Source organism: Erythrolamprus reginae, chromosome 4 (genome assembly GCF_031021105.1).
Source record: "Erythrolamprus reginae isolate rEryReg1 chromosome 4, rEryReg1.hap1, whole genome shotgun sequence".
Classification (NCBI taxonomy): domain Eukaryota; kingdom Metazoa; phylum Chordata; class Lepidosauria; order Squamata; family Dipsadidae; genus Erythrolamprus; species Erythrolamprus reginae.
Genome location: NC_091953.1, coordinates 91538346 through 91554540, shown reverse-complemented (window position 1 = coordinate 91554540; position 16195 = coordinate 91538346).

Genomic DNA, 16195 nt, shown 5'->3' with positions numbered 1-16195 from the left:
ACACACACACACACACAAACAAACACATACAAACAAGCTAGAGATAAGTATTTGCTGTAGTAAGAAAGGCAAAACAATTGCAGAAAGAAACATCTATTCTTGAAATAAAACTCAGAGCAAAATATTTTGAAAATTTTAAAATACAAGTATTTTACAACTTACAAGAGTTCATTTAGTGACTGTTCAATGTTACAATGGCATTGAAAAAAGTGACATGAGGACCATTGCAGCGCCCCCATGGTTATATGATCAAAATTCAGATGCTTGGCAAGTGATTCATATTGACAAGCAAAGTCAATAGATAAGTCAGATTCACTTAACAACTGTTAGATACTAGGACTGGAGCATATAGGCTTCAGTCAGGTCCTCCATTTAGGTGAGAAGAATACTGACTGCTGATTGGTTAAACCGTCTGACAGTTCCTTATAAAAGGGCTAGCTGTCAGACAGAACCTTTGCTAGATTGTAAATAACCATATTTTTTCAGAGTATAAGACATACCAGAATATTTTATTTTATTTATTTATTTATTTTGTCCAATGCAAATTGAATGTTAAGGAGAATAAAAACGTGTAGTAGTAAATATCAGGGAAGGGATAGAAGAAGAGATATGAGAATAGAATACATCAATGAAGAGAGGAAGGATATATGGATGGGAGAAAAGATATATAAAATATAGGAGAGACAATTGGACAGGGGACGGAAGGCATACTAGTGCACTTATGCTCGCCCCTTACTGACCTCTAAGGAATCTGGAGAAGTCAACCATGGAAAGTCTAAGGGAAAAATGTTGGGGGTTGGGGGTTGACACCACAGAGTCTGGTAATGAGTTCCACGCTTCAACAACTCGATTGCTAAAGTCATATTTTTTACAGTCAAGTTGATATTAAGTTTGAACCTGTTGCGTGCTCTTGTGTTATTGCGGTTGAAGCTGAAGTAGTTGTTGACAGGCAAGATGTTGCAGCATATGATCTTGTGGGCAATACTTAGATCATGTTTAAGGCGTCGTAGTTCTAAGCTTTCTATACCCAGGATTGTAAGTCTAGTTTCATAGGGTATTCTGTTTCGAGTGGTGGAGTGAAGGGCTCCTCTGGTGAAGTATCGTTGGACCTTTTCTAGGGTGTTGATGTCCGAAATTGGGTGTGGATTCCAGACAGGTGAGCTGTATTCAAGGATGGGTCTGGTGAAAGTTTTGTAAGCTCTGGTGAGTAGTGTGAGATTGCTGAAGCAGAAACTACGTAGGATCAGGTTGACAATTTTAGAAGCCGCACCTTAATTTTGGGGGAGGAAAACAAGAAAAAAAGAATTCTGTCTCTGCCTACCAGCATCAGGATTAGTGGGGTCCTCACTTCTACTCGAATTTTGACAACAAGCAGCACAGATCTTTTTATCTATTCTAGCAATAAAAATGAATTTTGCTTTCTAAGATTACAGAAATGTGAACTTAATAAGAAATTATAAGTAATCATATATGATTGTATAATCTTCTGTGTTTTTGTATTATTAATGAAACATATTATTAGCAGATATGCCTTGATTATTCAGAATCCTCTTTGGTTGCATAAGGTAAATTTTAGATTCTGCTATCGAAGTGGTCACTTTACTTGTATAAGGAGATTAACACAATAAAATTTCCTAAGAAAATCTGAATAAAATTATCTACGATCCTTGCATTTCAGGTACCAGATTCCCCTCTGCAATAATAATAATAATAATAATAATAATAATAATAATAATAATAAACAAAACAACAATATTTGTTTGTTTGTTTGTTTGTTTGTTTATTTATATCTATCTATATCTATCTATCTATCTATCTATCTATCTCTATCTCTATCTCTATCTCTATCTCTATCTCTATCTCTATCTCTATCTCTATCTCTATCTATCTATCTATCTATCTATCATCTATCTATCATCTATCTATCTATCTATCTATCTATCTATCTATCTATCTATCTATCTCTATATCTATATCTATATCTATATCTATATCTATATCTATATCTATATCTATCTATCTATCTATCTATCTCTATCTATCTATCTATCTATCTATCTATCTATCTATCTATCTATCTATCTATCTATCTATCTATATATATATATGGGACCTAACTGGCCACTGGGATTTATGAGGCAGAATAATTGCAAAAATGTTGCCTGAAATGCGCAAGGAGTTTTGAGGAAGAAGAATCTGCCACCTGGAAACTCTTTCCTCCACGATCCTCGTGTTTCATGCATCCTTTATGTAATTGGAGAGGGGAATCTGGTACCTGAAATGTGAGGATTGTGGAGGAAAGCGTTTCCATGTAGCAGATTCCCCTCCATTTTGGGGGGAAGGAAAATCTTCCACTTGAAAACTCTTTCCTTCACGATCTTCACGTTTCAGATATTTATTTATTTATTCAGATTTATATGCTGCCCAACTCCCCAAAAAGATACCCTTTTTGCAATTTGAGAGGGGAATCTGGTGCCTGAAACATGAGGATGATGGAGGAAAGAGTTTCCAGGTAGCAGATTCCCCTCCGTTTTAGGGAAGGGAGAATCTGCCACCTGGAAACTCTTTCCTCCACGATTCTTGTATTTCAGGCACCCTTTTTACAATCAGGGATGGGGATCTGCCACCTGAAAATGCTTTCATTTAAAAGGCTTTCAACGCAGTTTCCTGGGCTGCTTTGGAAATCAGGCTCTGACTGAGGTAGCAAAGGCACAGGGGCTTGCTGGGAAGCCTGAGGGCATGTTTATAAAATGGCAGGCCCAGGAAGACTGATGTGCTGCCTCTCTATCAGGCTTTTCTAAGAGAAAGCCCGGTTTTCAACGCATTTTCTTGGGACGCTTCAGAAATCAGGTTCCATGTGGAAGTGAGAATCCCTGCTGCCTGGAACCACCCGAAAATGCATGTGCACCGCGTATCGGTGGGTCTCCAGAATCGAAGTATAAGACACACCTAGATTTTCATCCTCTTTTTTTGGGGTGGATGAGAAGATGTGTCTTATACTCTGAAAAATATGGTAGATGCTGAATAAAGAGCTGTTGTTTCAAGTCACTCCTCTCTGCCTCTCTGTTTACCCTATCTAACCACAACCATGTGACTAACTGAACAAATACAACAATTCACTTTACAACTGTGGCAAGAAATGTCATTAAATGAGACAAATTCACTTAACAAATGTCTGACTTAGCAACATAAATTTTGGGCTCGATTGTGATTGTAACTCAAGGACTACCTTGCTTGTTAACTACTTGCTAATTACAAGAAATAGGAATAGAAATAACATTTGCACATTTTGCTCCTTTCGGTGAATTTTTGCTAAAAGTTTTAGTTGTTTCAGCACAAGGAGTTTGTTAATATGTACTGAAGAATAACATAGCAGAGGACGTGGAAAGTAAATATTGCAGCTGGGATAAAAGGGTTTTAACCTCTGTCTGTGCATAGTGGTTTAACTCAGGATACGGGCTGTATGAGTTTGTCCTTTGACTTCTAAGCTTCTGATTTTAGCATCCATGCCTGTATTTTGACCTTCTAGTTTTCAAAACTTCCTGCTGCAACTCATCCAGTTTCAGCTTTGCAATGCCTCATTTAAGATTCACAGGAAGAAGGGGTGTGTTCTTTTTAGTCCAATTTATTTCTTCTTTCTTTGTTTGCCTGCTTTCTGGGAATTGTAATGGAAGAGGAATGTTTGTTTTTAGGATGCATTGGGGACATACATCCTGTGCCAGACAGGCTTGAGATGTAGGCTTTTGTGATTGCTGTTTCCTTTTCTAATTTGCCATGTCTTAATTCAATGCTGTTTGATAATGCTAAGCCATTACATTAAGCTAAAGATACAGGACTTTTCAATTATTATTATTGTTGTTGCTGCTGCTGCTGTTGTTGTTGTGATGATGTTATTCTAACATGTTACAATAGTAAAAGTAAGCACAACATTGATTTCAAAAGAGTGGGATTAAATCTCTGAATCATTTATGCAAGGGAATTTGATTCCTCTACACCAAAAAAGAGAGGAAAAAAATAAATTATTCTTATCCTATTTTGGGAGATAATTATTGCCTGTATAATATAATATAACAAGAAAAATGGACGTTTTTCATTATTTGGCAATAAAGTCATTATTATTGACTTAAGATCTCAACACAGATTTTATGAACCTAAAAACTTTAAGTAGTGTCTAGACCTGAATGTTTTGTTTTGATTTTTAGATAAATCTTTAGGGATCAAATTACCAATTAAGTCAATGGGGAAAAAGAACAAGTTTTGAACAATGCTTTATTAATGGAAATACATAATCTAGACAGGGCACCTGCCACCTGTAATTTAATATCCAAATTCAAATACTGATATTTAAAAAAAGAAATAAGTGTTTAAGAAAATTGGCATTTAAAAATTCTCAACAGTTTACTGTGATTTTTTAAAAAATAGTTTTCCATTCTATTGCTCCAAGATATATTTTGGGTTATTATTAACAGGAATCTGGATTTACAGTGGATCTCAAACTGAACACTAGACCTTATTTAAATAAAATATAAAATATAGTTTCTGACGAGGGAATGAGCATATGTTTTCTAAATGTGAACTGCTGCATTTGATTATAAATGGCTATGTAGAACAAGATGCCAATGCCAAGGAAAACGTGTAAACTATTTTGAGGATCCAGTTAACTTGAAGCTTATGCTGGGTGATATTTATATATGGAGATTGTAAAGTTCTTGTGGCTTTCCAAACCCAAAGCGTATTCTCTTTCTTCTGTCCAAGTAAGACAAAGGAAATGGGTTTAGGTTATGCATGTTCAATCTACTCTTCAAGAATTGATGAATGTGCTACAAGCAGGTGTTTGGGAGAATCTTTGCTCTGTGCCACCAAGTGACTGTCTTCATCCAGAACTACAAGAAGTATCTAATGTTTCCTATTTCCTTTATTTTGGAATTTTTTCATGCTTTCCTATACATGTCAAATCCAGAATGGGGATTCATATAACTTGGTGTCCTAAAATCAGAAAAGTAATCAGTGAATAGAAAAATTATACACTGATCTAAATCAGTTTATCATACTGTAAGACTATCTCAGTATCCATGAATAAGACTTACCTCCATTGTCATCTACAGGACAGGTTAACAAAAGAGAAAAGGCAATAAGGCAGCTGTGGAAATATGGTCAAAGCCTATCCTTTGTTTATATCTGTCAAAAGCTAACATGTAAATGTGGGTGGAGCTTTAGTCATGCAGTCACAGTCATCTGACTCTTTCCATTACTCTTCCATAGATGCTCTGTTCACCTATCTTATTATCCCCTGATAATATCGCCGGCCGACTCACCGGCTTCCCGGCGCTTTTGCTGGAGGGCCGGCAGACTCGGGCCCTCCCGATGGCGGCCGCCATCTTGGTTTCGGCCGAAATCTCGCGAGGCGAGATTTCGGCCGAGAATGCCCTGCCCACGTGGCTGGGCATGACGTCGGGTCCGGGCGGGGCCTGCTGGCCCTATTTAAGGGACAGCAGGCCGGGAAGAGAGCCTTTTCGCCCGGACCTGGTGCCTGAGCAGACACTCCTTGGGTGCTGCTCGGCCGCCATTTTGGGTCTCCCTCGTGTCGCGGCCGCCATTTTGTGGCCTGCCGAGGGGGCGAAAAGTGCTGTGCTCGTTGCGCAACGAGGTTATCTGGCTCTTCTCCTAGCAGGACGACGTGTGGCCTTATCCTCTCTTCGCGTGGCTGCAGTCTTCAGGATCCCCCTCGGGCCCGAGGGGGACTGGTAACCTCCTCCCGGCTGGGAGGAGGGCGTGCTGGGGGGTGTTTTGTCTGGGCCCCCGGTCTTGGGAGGTTGGATTACAGGCCTTTGAGGCCTGCCTGCGCAGGGAGGCTTGCCATTTGGGGGATATCAATCAATTAACACTGTGTCATATATTTATCATTGGCATTATTCCCAATAAAGGGGGTGAAGGGTTGCTGGGGCTTAGGCTCTAGGTTGGGCCCTGCGTTGGGGGAGTTGGGCCTGCCACCCGGGGGTGGGTTGTGGCCTAGTTTTATTGGCTCATTGCATACAAGGAGCAGGGCGATGGCTCCTAAGAAGAGGCCTGCCTCTACTCCGATGGCTCCGCCAGCGGTGCGACCCAGAAGGGCCCTTAGGCCTTCTGCCCGGGCCCGGGCCAGCAGGGAGGGGACTGCGGGGGTGGTCCCTGACCAGGGGGGGGTGGTCTCGTTGCCTCCTGCCCCTCAAACTGATATTTCTCCTGCTTTGTCTTGGGCCAGGGTGTTGGAGAGGCTCGATGAGCTCGAGCAGTGGAGGAGCGGTGCAGTCCCCGGAGCGGCCAGCAACCAAGTGCCCGCAGCTTTGGGGAGGGAGCCGGCGGCGGCCCACGCTGGGCAGCCGGCTCCGTTCGGACGGCAGGCCCCGGCAGGGCCGATGGCGGCTTTCCCGGGCCCCGCACCACTGGGCCCCCCGTGGATGTCTTCAACCCCTTACGGGGCAGGTGAGGCTGCACCACACAACACATCCCTGTCTTTTCTTCCTCCCCCCGCCCCGGGTTTTCCCCCGGCGGGGGTCGGGAGTGGGTCCAGCTTTTTGGGGTCCCCCGCGGGCACCTGTGGGCAGGTGTGGGCTCCGCCGGTACCTCCTCCGGGGCCGCCGGCGGCCAGCGCTGCTACGGTGTCTGGGACGGGTCCTGTGGGGACTCCGGCGGTGTCCGGGGCAGGGGGGTGGGTTCCTCCGGCCCCTCCTGTCATGCCCCCGCTCCCGGTTTTCCCCTATCCCCATGGGGCGGGTGTTTTTGGTGTGACGGCCAACTCGGTATGGGACCCCTTCGCTTGTATTAAAGCGGGGGCCATACCGTGCGGGCTTCCATCCACCCCTCTAGGTTGCCACCTTCACCCGTCGGTCAAGGAGGCTATTTGGCGGGGCGAGTACGTGGATCTCTTTTCGCTGTTGAACCGGGAGGTTCCCAAACAGGAGAAGGAGATCGTCCCGGGGGAGAAAACGAAGAAGACCAAGGTAACGAAATGCTTCAGCTCATGGCTGTATGCCTTTCTTACCTATGGGTCGGTAGTGATCCAACGGCAGCCGGCTATGGCCTCTGCCATGTTTAAGTATATAGACTTAATCGCCAGGGCCCATTTTGAATATAAGGGCACCATCTGGCGCCATTATGATAAGGGTTTCCGCATGAGGATGTCTGTGGAGCCCAACTTGCCGTGGGATATGGTGGTCCCGGACCTGTGGTTCCGGGCCACGCATATGTCCGGGAAAGAAGGGTGTGAGCGCACGGATAGTGGGCACTTTATGGAGGAGGAGCCCGGCGCGGCTTCGCCGGCCAAGGCGACTCCTGGTGTGGCTGGCAAGGGGGCCTCGCCCGCTTGTCATGAGTTTGCTGCAAAAGGGGCGTGTTTTCGTCCCTTTTGTAAATACAAGCATGCCTGCGGGAATTGTGGGGGGTCCCATGCAGCTTCAGTCTGTCCCCGCCCCAAGAAGGGGGCGGAGAAGAAGGGCGGGGGTCCAGGAAAACCTCCCCCACCAGCTGGGGGAAAAGGGGCCCAGCCCAATTAATGTTTCTGTGCTAGAGGGTTGGTTGATCGACTACCACCCTCGCCCGAGAGCCGAGTTGCTCTTGAGGGGCTTCTCTGAGGGATTTAGGATCCCTTATGTGGGTATTAGGAGGGCCTTCATGTCCGACAACCTCAGGTCGGTTGTCGGGCATGAAGACATTGTACGGGCTAAGATTCGAAAGGAGGTGGCTGAGGGCAGGGTCCTTGGGCCCTTCCCGGAGCCGCCCTTTCCGAATCTTCGTGTGTCCCCCTTAGGTGTGGTCCCCAAAAAGGCGAGTGGTGAATTTAGGTTGATTCACCATTTGTCTTTTCCAAAAGGGGAGTCAGTGAATGACTTCATTCCTGACGAGCTTTGTTCCGTCCGGTACGCATCCTTTGATGCGGCCGTGGCTATGGTTAGGGAGTGTGGGGTGGGAGCCCTTATGGGTAAGTGCGACATTAAGTCGGCATTTCGGCTCCTCCCCATTCACCCAGGCGACTTCGAGCTGCTGGGCTTCCACTTCGAAGGTGGGTTTTACGTGGATAGGGCATTGCCGATGGGCTGCTCTATTTCCTGCTCCCTCTTTGAGAGCTTTAGTACCTTCCTCGAGTGGGTGCTCAGGAGGCGGAGTGGCCTGGGGTCTGTCGTTCATTACCTTGATGATTTCTTGGTGGCCGGGCCTGCGCAATCTGAGCAATGCTTTGCTTTGATGCGGGACTTCGAAGCCCTTTGTGCTCAATTGGGGGTGCCTTTAGCCTCCGAGAAGACCGAAGGCCCTGCCACCAGGATTACCTTCCTGGGTATTGAATTGGATTCAGTGGAGCAATCTTCCAGATTGCCCCTGGATAAGTTGATTAAGATCAGGTCCAAACTTGAGGCGGTCCTGGGCTGCAGGAAGGTTACTCTTCGGCAGCTCCAGGAGTTGGCTGGGATTCTTAATTTTGCCTGTCGGGTAGTGGTGCCCGGTAGGGCTTTTTCTCGCCGGTTGTATGATGCGATGAAGGGGCTGAGTTTGCCCCACCATCGTACCCGCTTATGTGCAGGGGTCAGGGCTGACCTCTGCGTGTGGCGGGAGTTTTTGGAACGTTTTAACGGGTTGTCGTTTTGGCGGCAGGAGCTTCTTTTGGAAGCGGAGCTGCAGCTGTGTTCCGACGCCGCAGGGACTTGCGGTTTTGGGGTAGTGTTAGGTGACCAGTGGTGCTGGTCGGCATGGCCTCCGGAATGGAGTGCCTGTTCATTGGTTAAGGACTTAACCTTTTTGGAGCTTTTCCCCTTGATAGTGGCCTTAGAGCTCTGGGGGGAGCAGTTCAGGGATAAGACTGTGCATTTTTGGTGTGACAATCTAGCGGTTGTCCATGTTGTGAACGCCCTGTCCTCTAAGAGTGACAGGGTGATGCGGCTTGTCCGCCATTTCGTGCACAGGTCCTTGTCTTTGAACGCCTTGTTTTTGGCTAGGCACGTCCCTGGTTTAGATAACGGGGTGGCTGACGCCTTGTCCCGTGGTCAGTTGTCCAGGTTTCGGACCCTGGCCCCGTGGGCCCGAGAGTCGCCGGAGGTGTTTCCAGCCCACCTGTGGAGCCTGGGCGGGCTCTCGAGAGCTGGAGAGATGAGGCCTCCAGGGCGATCGCCTTATCGGTAGCTCCTAGTACCCTGCGAGCTTATCAGCGTGCAGGTAAGGAGTTTGGGGATTTCAGGCGGGGTAAGGGTTACCCCCATTGCTGGCCTGCCCCGGTTGAGCACCTAGCTGAATTCTGTGTCCTGCTGAAGGGGCGTGGCCTTTCAGTGAGGACTATCAGGGCTAGGTTAGCCGGCCTCGCCTTTCTGTCCAAGGCGGGGGGGTTTGGTGATTTTTCGGGTGATTTTCGCATCCGGAGGATGCTGGAAGGTTGGGTGAGGGAGCGACAGGGGTTTCCCGCTGACGCTCGTCGGGCCCTGACGGTTCAGCAGCTGTCTCTGATTAATCAGACGTTTGGCAGTCTGTGCGCCTCTCCTTACGAGGCTCGGCTGTTCAGGGCAGCGACTTGCGTTATGTTTTTCGGGGCCCTCAGGGTCAGCGAGGCAATGGCCTCCTCGCAGTCTGACTTGTCGCTTCGCGCCTTCCAGCTCGCTGATCTGTCCTTTAGACAGGGGGGTGTCTCCCTTTTGGTGAGACACTCCAAGACAGATCAGTTACACAGAGGGGTTAGACTTGAACTTAGTGCAGCCACCGATAAGTCTGTTTGCCCGGTGGCTGCTTTGCAGCAATTTTGTGTTTTGCGGGGGTCAGGGCATGGGTACCTTTTTATACACCAGGATGGTTCCCCCCTGACCCGGTATCAATTCTGGGCGATAGTGTCTAAGGCTATGTCTCAGGTAGGCATGGATCCCGCCGGTTATGGAACGCATTCGTTCCGTATTGGCGCCGCCACTAGCGCGGCACTTTCTGGTCTCCCGGCCCAACGGATTCAGGAGATCGGCCGCTGGCGGTCAGCGGCATATTTGGGTTATGTTAGGCCCGCTGAGGATCCGGGGCAGGGTTTAGGCTAGGTAACCTCTCTGTGTGTGTCCTCTTCCAGGTTCCCAGTCCAGGCAGAAACCGACGGCGCTGCTGTGTGGCCACAGCATGGTCTTCTGGGCCGGCCGCTCAGCTGCCAGAAGTGCCATCGGGACCCAGCTGTCGTTGGGACGGTGGGTCAATGTTGTTTGGATGGGCCGGAGGGGTATGCGGTGGGAGGGCCTCCTACCGACGCTGCTGGGTACGCAGCATCTCAGGGCGGTACCCGGCGCTGCTGGGCGGGCGGCCACCCAGGGTCGCGCCCAGATGGGACTGGGTGGTCGGCAGCCCATAGCCGCACCCAGATGGCTGGTCTTGCACCTTGGTGGCAATGACCTATGCCTGCTTGGCGGTCTACCGTTGATCGTCCAGGCGCGCGAAGACCTGCGGCGGCTTCGCACGTTGTGGCCCACCACGCAAGTGGTGTGGTCAGAGATCCTTCCAAGGATCGTTTGGAGGGACGCCATTTCCCTTAGGGCCATCCACCGGGTTAGACGTAGGGTGAATAAGGCCGTGGGAAAGACTGTCAAAGAATTAGGGGGGATTGTAGTTGCCCATCCCCTCATCACTGTAGATCGGCCGTGGCTTTACCGGGCCGATGGCGTTCACCTGTCAGAACAGGGGAACGCCATTTTCTTACAGGACCTGCAGAGGTCTCTGCGTGAGCTGGCGCAGATAGAGGGGGGAGTCGGGGGGCCAAGATAGAGATCTGACCCCCGCTCCGTGGCAGGTTAGGGGCGGAAATCTGGGTGGTTTCAGCAACTGCGCGTTCTCCCTTGGGCATCTTTGGGGATGATTGACAGGTTCTCTCCAAGACCATGGTGGGTGCTACCTGCGCACTTGGGGGGAACCTGTCTTTGGGTCCCGCTATTGAAGTCCCAGGGTAGGGTGAGCCGGCGGGACCCCCCTCATGCGAGTGTATGGCAGGGTCTCAGGTGAGGGAGAGGTCCCTCACCTGGACCAGCATCGATTACGCCCATAGTTGCCCAGGAATGTTGACCTTTTACGTCATTTCCGCCCCGGAAGTGTTTGTTTGACCCTGCAGGTCCATTTGGTTCCGGGTCATAGTTAAGTATGTTGATTATGCAAATTATGCTAATTTATGCTAATTTAATTAATAAATTATGCAAATTTATTTTAATAAAAATGACCCAAGTTTAAATCCAGCTCTGGTGTCCGAGTCGTTACTCCGTCTCTTCAGCAATATCGCCGGCCGACTCACCGTCTTCCCGGCGCTTTTGCTGGAGGGCCGGCAGACTCGGGCCCTCCCAATGGCGGCCGCCATCTTGGTTTCGGCCGAAATCTCGCGAGGCGAGATTTCGGCCGAGAATGCCCTGCCCACGTGGCTGGGCATGACGTCGGGTCCGGGCGGGGCCTGCTGGCCCTATTTAAGGGACAGCAGGCCGGGAAGAGAGCCTTTTCGCCCGGACCTGGTGCCTGAGCAGACACCCACCCGCCCTTCCCTATTTTGCAGTGTGCTTCGGGGTCGCCTGCGGGGGCCGAATGGGAATTTTTTGCAGCCTCGCCCATTAGGCCAGGCTGTTTTTTCGCCCATTCCACACTGGGGAGATGGATGGGTGGTTAGGGGGTGTAGGCATTTAATTAGGTTAATTGGCTTACCTCTGGTCATTGGGTAGGCAGGTTAGGGGCGGAAATCTGGGTGGTTTCAGCAACTGCGCGTTCTCCCTTGGGCATCTTTGGGGATGATTGACAGGTTCTCTCCAAGACCATGGTGGGTGCTACCTGCGCACTTGGGGGGAACCTGTCTTTGGGTCCCGCTATTGAAGTCCCAGGGTAGGGGTGAGCCGGGCGGGACCCCCCTCATGCGAGTGTATGGCAGGGTCTCAGGTGAGGGAGAGGTCCCTCACCTGGACCAGCATCGATTACGCCCATAGTTGCCCAGGAATGTTGACCTTTTACGTCATTTCCGCCCCGGAAGTGTTTGTTTGACCCTGCAGGTCCATTTGGTTCCGGGTCATAGTTAAGTATGTTGATTATGCAAATTATGCTAATTTATGCTAATTTAATTAATAAATTATGCAAATTTATTTTAATAAAAATGACCCAAGTTTAAATCCAGCTCTGGTGTCCGAGTCGTTACTCCGTCTCTTCAGCAATAAGCCCAATCGGGCTTCTGAGAGCATGGCAATAAGGACAAGCACATATTTCAGCAATATATATAAAAAAAAATATTGGAAAAACCGCGGCAACCATACACTGCTCAACGTTCATTCTAATGTATCTTAGAACTGTTAGCAACAGTTCACTGGGGGGGGGGGGTGGAGGACGGGAAGGAAGAGTTATAAGATAACAATTTATTTAGACAGAAGGTTTTAAATTTAACTCTTAGCTCTGATATATTTGTTTTGGTATTGATATATATCTTGAAATAATAGAGTTCACTTAAACAGAATAATTATATGATATAAATATAATAAGAGCATGGTGAATATATGTCGACATAATGATGTAAAATATGATGTACTTACTCTTCCTCCCTTTTTATATTTTTGTAAATTTAATAAAAACTATTTTTTTTTAAAAAAAAAGACAGGGTCTTATTTTTGGTGAAACATAGTATACACACACACACACACACATACACAAACACACGCACTTTTCAGATTCATTGATCTTGTAGCCCCCCATGAATACTTACTATATCTAATAAACAGCTATGTCTGTTTATTAGTAGTGTTGGGCGAACCCAACGAAGTTCGGGTTCGGCGAGTTTGGCCGAACTTTGCCGTGAAGTTCGGGTGAGTTCACCAAACCCGAACCCAAACCCAAACAGCAGCAGTGCCGCTGCAGGGTCCTTTTCCATAAAAATAAACAAGGAGGTGGGGAATTCCCCACCTCCTTTTGCTTCCTTTTATTTTTATGGAAAAGGATGCCGCAGCGGCGCTGCAAGCAAAAGGAGGTGGGGAATCCCATGATGGGATTCCGGGGGCAGGGCTTTGATGTCGCGGAGACTCCTTCCTCCCCGTTTCATCCAGCCAGGAAGGAGTCTCCATGAGGTCAAAGCCCTGCCCCCGGAATCCCATCATGGGATTCCCCATTCTCCTTGGCGGCAGCCCTTTGCGCTGTTCGAGCGAATGCTGAACCCGAACTTTTAAAAAAGTTCGGGTTTGGGTTCGGCATGCAGAACACTGCAAAGTTCGGCATGAACCCGAACTTGCAAGTTCAGTTCACCCAACACTATTTATTAGCTGCAAAAGTCCATCTTATGCTTTTAATTATCAAAATCAAATTGTGAAAATTGTTTCAGTGCTGCTTTTGGGAAAGTGGTGTGTAGTAGTGGACAAACATTGTGTCTCTGTTCAAATTTCTAAAAATCCAGTGGCCAGGATCCAAGGTATGATGTGAACTTCACCCAAATTGGCAAGCCTGCCAAATTGTGCAAGAAATCTCTTTTGAAATAGAAAACTTCATGGAATAGCAGGACGTAGAAGTAGCAGAGAAAAAGCAGGCATCCATTTGCTGGAGAGACGGAGTAACGACACGGACACCAGAGCTGGATTTTAAACTGGGTCATTTTTATTAACATAAATTTGCATAATTTATTCATTACTTTGCATAAATTAGCATAATCAACTATGACCCGGAAATGGACCTGCAGGGTCAAACAAATACTTCCGGGGCGGAAATGACGTTATGCCAAAAACATTCCTGGGCAACTCATGGGCGTAACTCGATGCAAGTCCAGGTGAGGGGCCAGGCCATCACCTGCGACCCTGCCATGCTGTGCATGAGGGGGGTCCCACCGGCTACCCCGAATCCGGGAATTAAAGGTGCAGGACCCAAAGACAGGTTCCCCCCAGCTGCTCAGGCAGACACTCCCTCCATGAGCTTGCGGAGAACCTGTCAATCATCCCCAAAGATGCCCAAGGGAGAACGCGCGGTTGCTAAACCACCCCAGTTTTCCGCCCCTAACCTGCCACGGAGCGGGGGTCAGATCTCTATGTTGGCCCCCCGACTCCCCCCTCTAGCTGCGCCAGCTCACGCAGAGACCGCTGCAGGTCCTGTAAGAAAATGGCGTTCCCCCGTTCTGACAGGTGAACGCCATCGGCCCGGTAAAGCCATGGCCGGTCTATTGTGATAAGGGGATGGGCCACTACAACCCCACCTAGTTCCCTAACCGTTTTACCCATAGCCCTATTCACCTGTCGTCTAGCCCGGTGAATGGCCCTAAGGGAAGAGGCGTCCCTCCACACAATCCTAGGTAGGATTTCTGACCACACCACTTGCGTGGTGGGCCATACCTCACGAAGCCTTCGCAGGTCTTCGCGCGCCTGGATGATCAGCGCCAGGCCTCCCACCATGCACAGGTCATTGCCACCTAAGTGCAATACCAGCCACCTGGGTGCGGCCACAGGACGCTGCCCACCCAAACCCACCTGGGCACGACTCCAGGAGCCACCCCCCATGCTGCTGGGTGCAGCCACAGAATACTGACCGCCCAGCAACGCCGGTAGGAGACCCTCCCACCGCATACCTCTCCGGCCCATCCAGGCAACTGTGACCCACTGCCCCAGGGACAGCTGGGTCCCGATGGCGCTCCTGGCTGCTGAGCGGCCGGCCCAAAAGATCATGCTGTGGCTACACAGCAGCGCCGTCGGTTTTGCGTTAGCCTGGGGACCTGCAAGAGGACACACACAGAGAGGTTACCTAGCCTAAGCCCTGCCTAGGATCCTCAGCGGGCCTAACATAACCCAAATATGCCGCTGACCGCCAGCGGCCGATCTCCCGAATCCAATGGGCCGGGAAACCAGAAAGTGCCGCGCTAGTGGCGGCGCCGATGCGGAACGAATGCGTTCCATAACCGGCGGGATCCATGCCTACCCGGGCCATTGCCCTGGACACTAGCACCCAAAATTGGTAACGGGTCAGAGGGGTACCGTCACAATGCCTAAACAGGTACCCCTGCCCTGACCCACGCAGACCACAGTAAAGCTGTAGGGCGACCACCGGACACACCGACTGGTCAGCAGCCGCACTAAGCTGGATGGTAACCCCTCTGTGTAGCTGATCTGTCTTAGACTGCCTTACTACAAGGGAAACCCCCCCTTGTCTAAAGGCCAGATCAGCAAACTGGAAGGCTCGGAGCGAAGCGTCAGCCTGAGACGAAGCCATGGCCTCACTGACCCTGAGGGCCCCAAAAAACATGACACAAGTCGCGGCCCTAAAAAGACGGGCCTCGTACAATGAGGCATACAGACTGTCAAAAACCCCGTTAATTAAAGACAGCTGCTCCACCGTCAGAGCTCGACGAGTGTCACCAGGGTCCCCCGCTTGCTCCCTCATCCAGCCTTCCAGCATCTTCTGGATGCGAAAGTCACTCGAAAAATCTGCAAACCCCCCCGCCTTGGACAGAAAGGCGAGGCCGGCTAACCTGGACCGGATCGTCCTAACTGACAGGCCACGCTGCCTAAGCTGGACGCAGAACTCGGCCAGGTGCTCTACAGGGACAGGCCAGCTAAGCTGGTAACCCCTGCCCTGCCTGAAATCCCCAAACTCCTTACCTGCACGCTGGTATGCCCTAAGGATGCCGGGCGCTACAGACAAGGAGATTGCCCGGGATGCCTCGTCTCTCCACCACTCTGGATCCCTCCCAGACTCCAGAGGTGGCCGGGGAACTCCTCTGGCACCTCTCGGGCCCACGGGGCCAGGGTCCGAAACCTGGACAACTGACCACGGGACAAGGCATCAGCGACCCCGTTATCCAACCCGGAGACGTGCCTAGCCAAAAATAATGCGTTTAGGGACAAGGACCTGTGCACAAAATGGCGGACAAGCCGCATGACCCTGTCGCTCTTAGAGGACAGGGCATTCACCACATGGACAACCGCTAGGTTGTCACACCAAAAGTGCACGGTCTTGTCCCTAAACTGCTCCCCCCAAAGCTCCAAGGCCACTATTAAGGGGAAGAGCTCCAAGAACGTCAGGTCCTTAACCAACGAAGAGGCACTCCATTCCGGAGGCCATGCCGACCAGCACCACTGGTCACCTAACACTACCCCGAAACCACAAGTCCCCGCGGCGTCAGAGCAGAGCTGCAACTCAGCTTCCAAAAGAAGCTCGTGCCGCCAGAAAGACAGACCATTAAACCTGACCAAGAAATCCCGCCACACGCCGAGGTCAGCCCTGACCC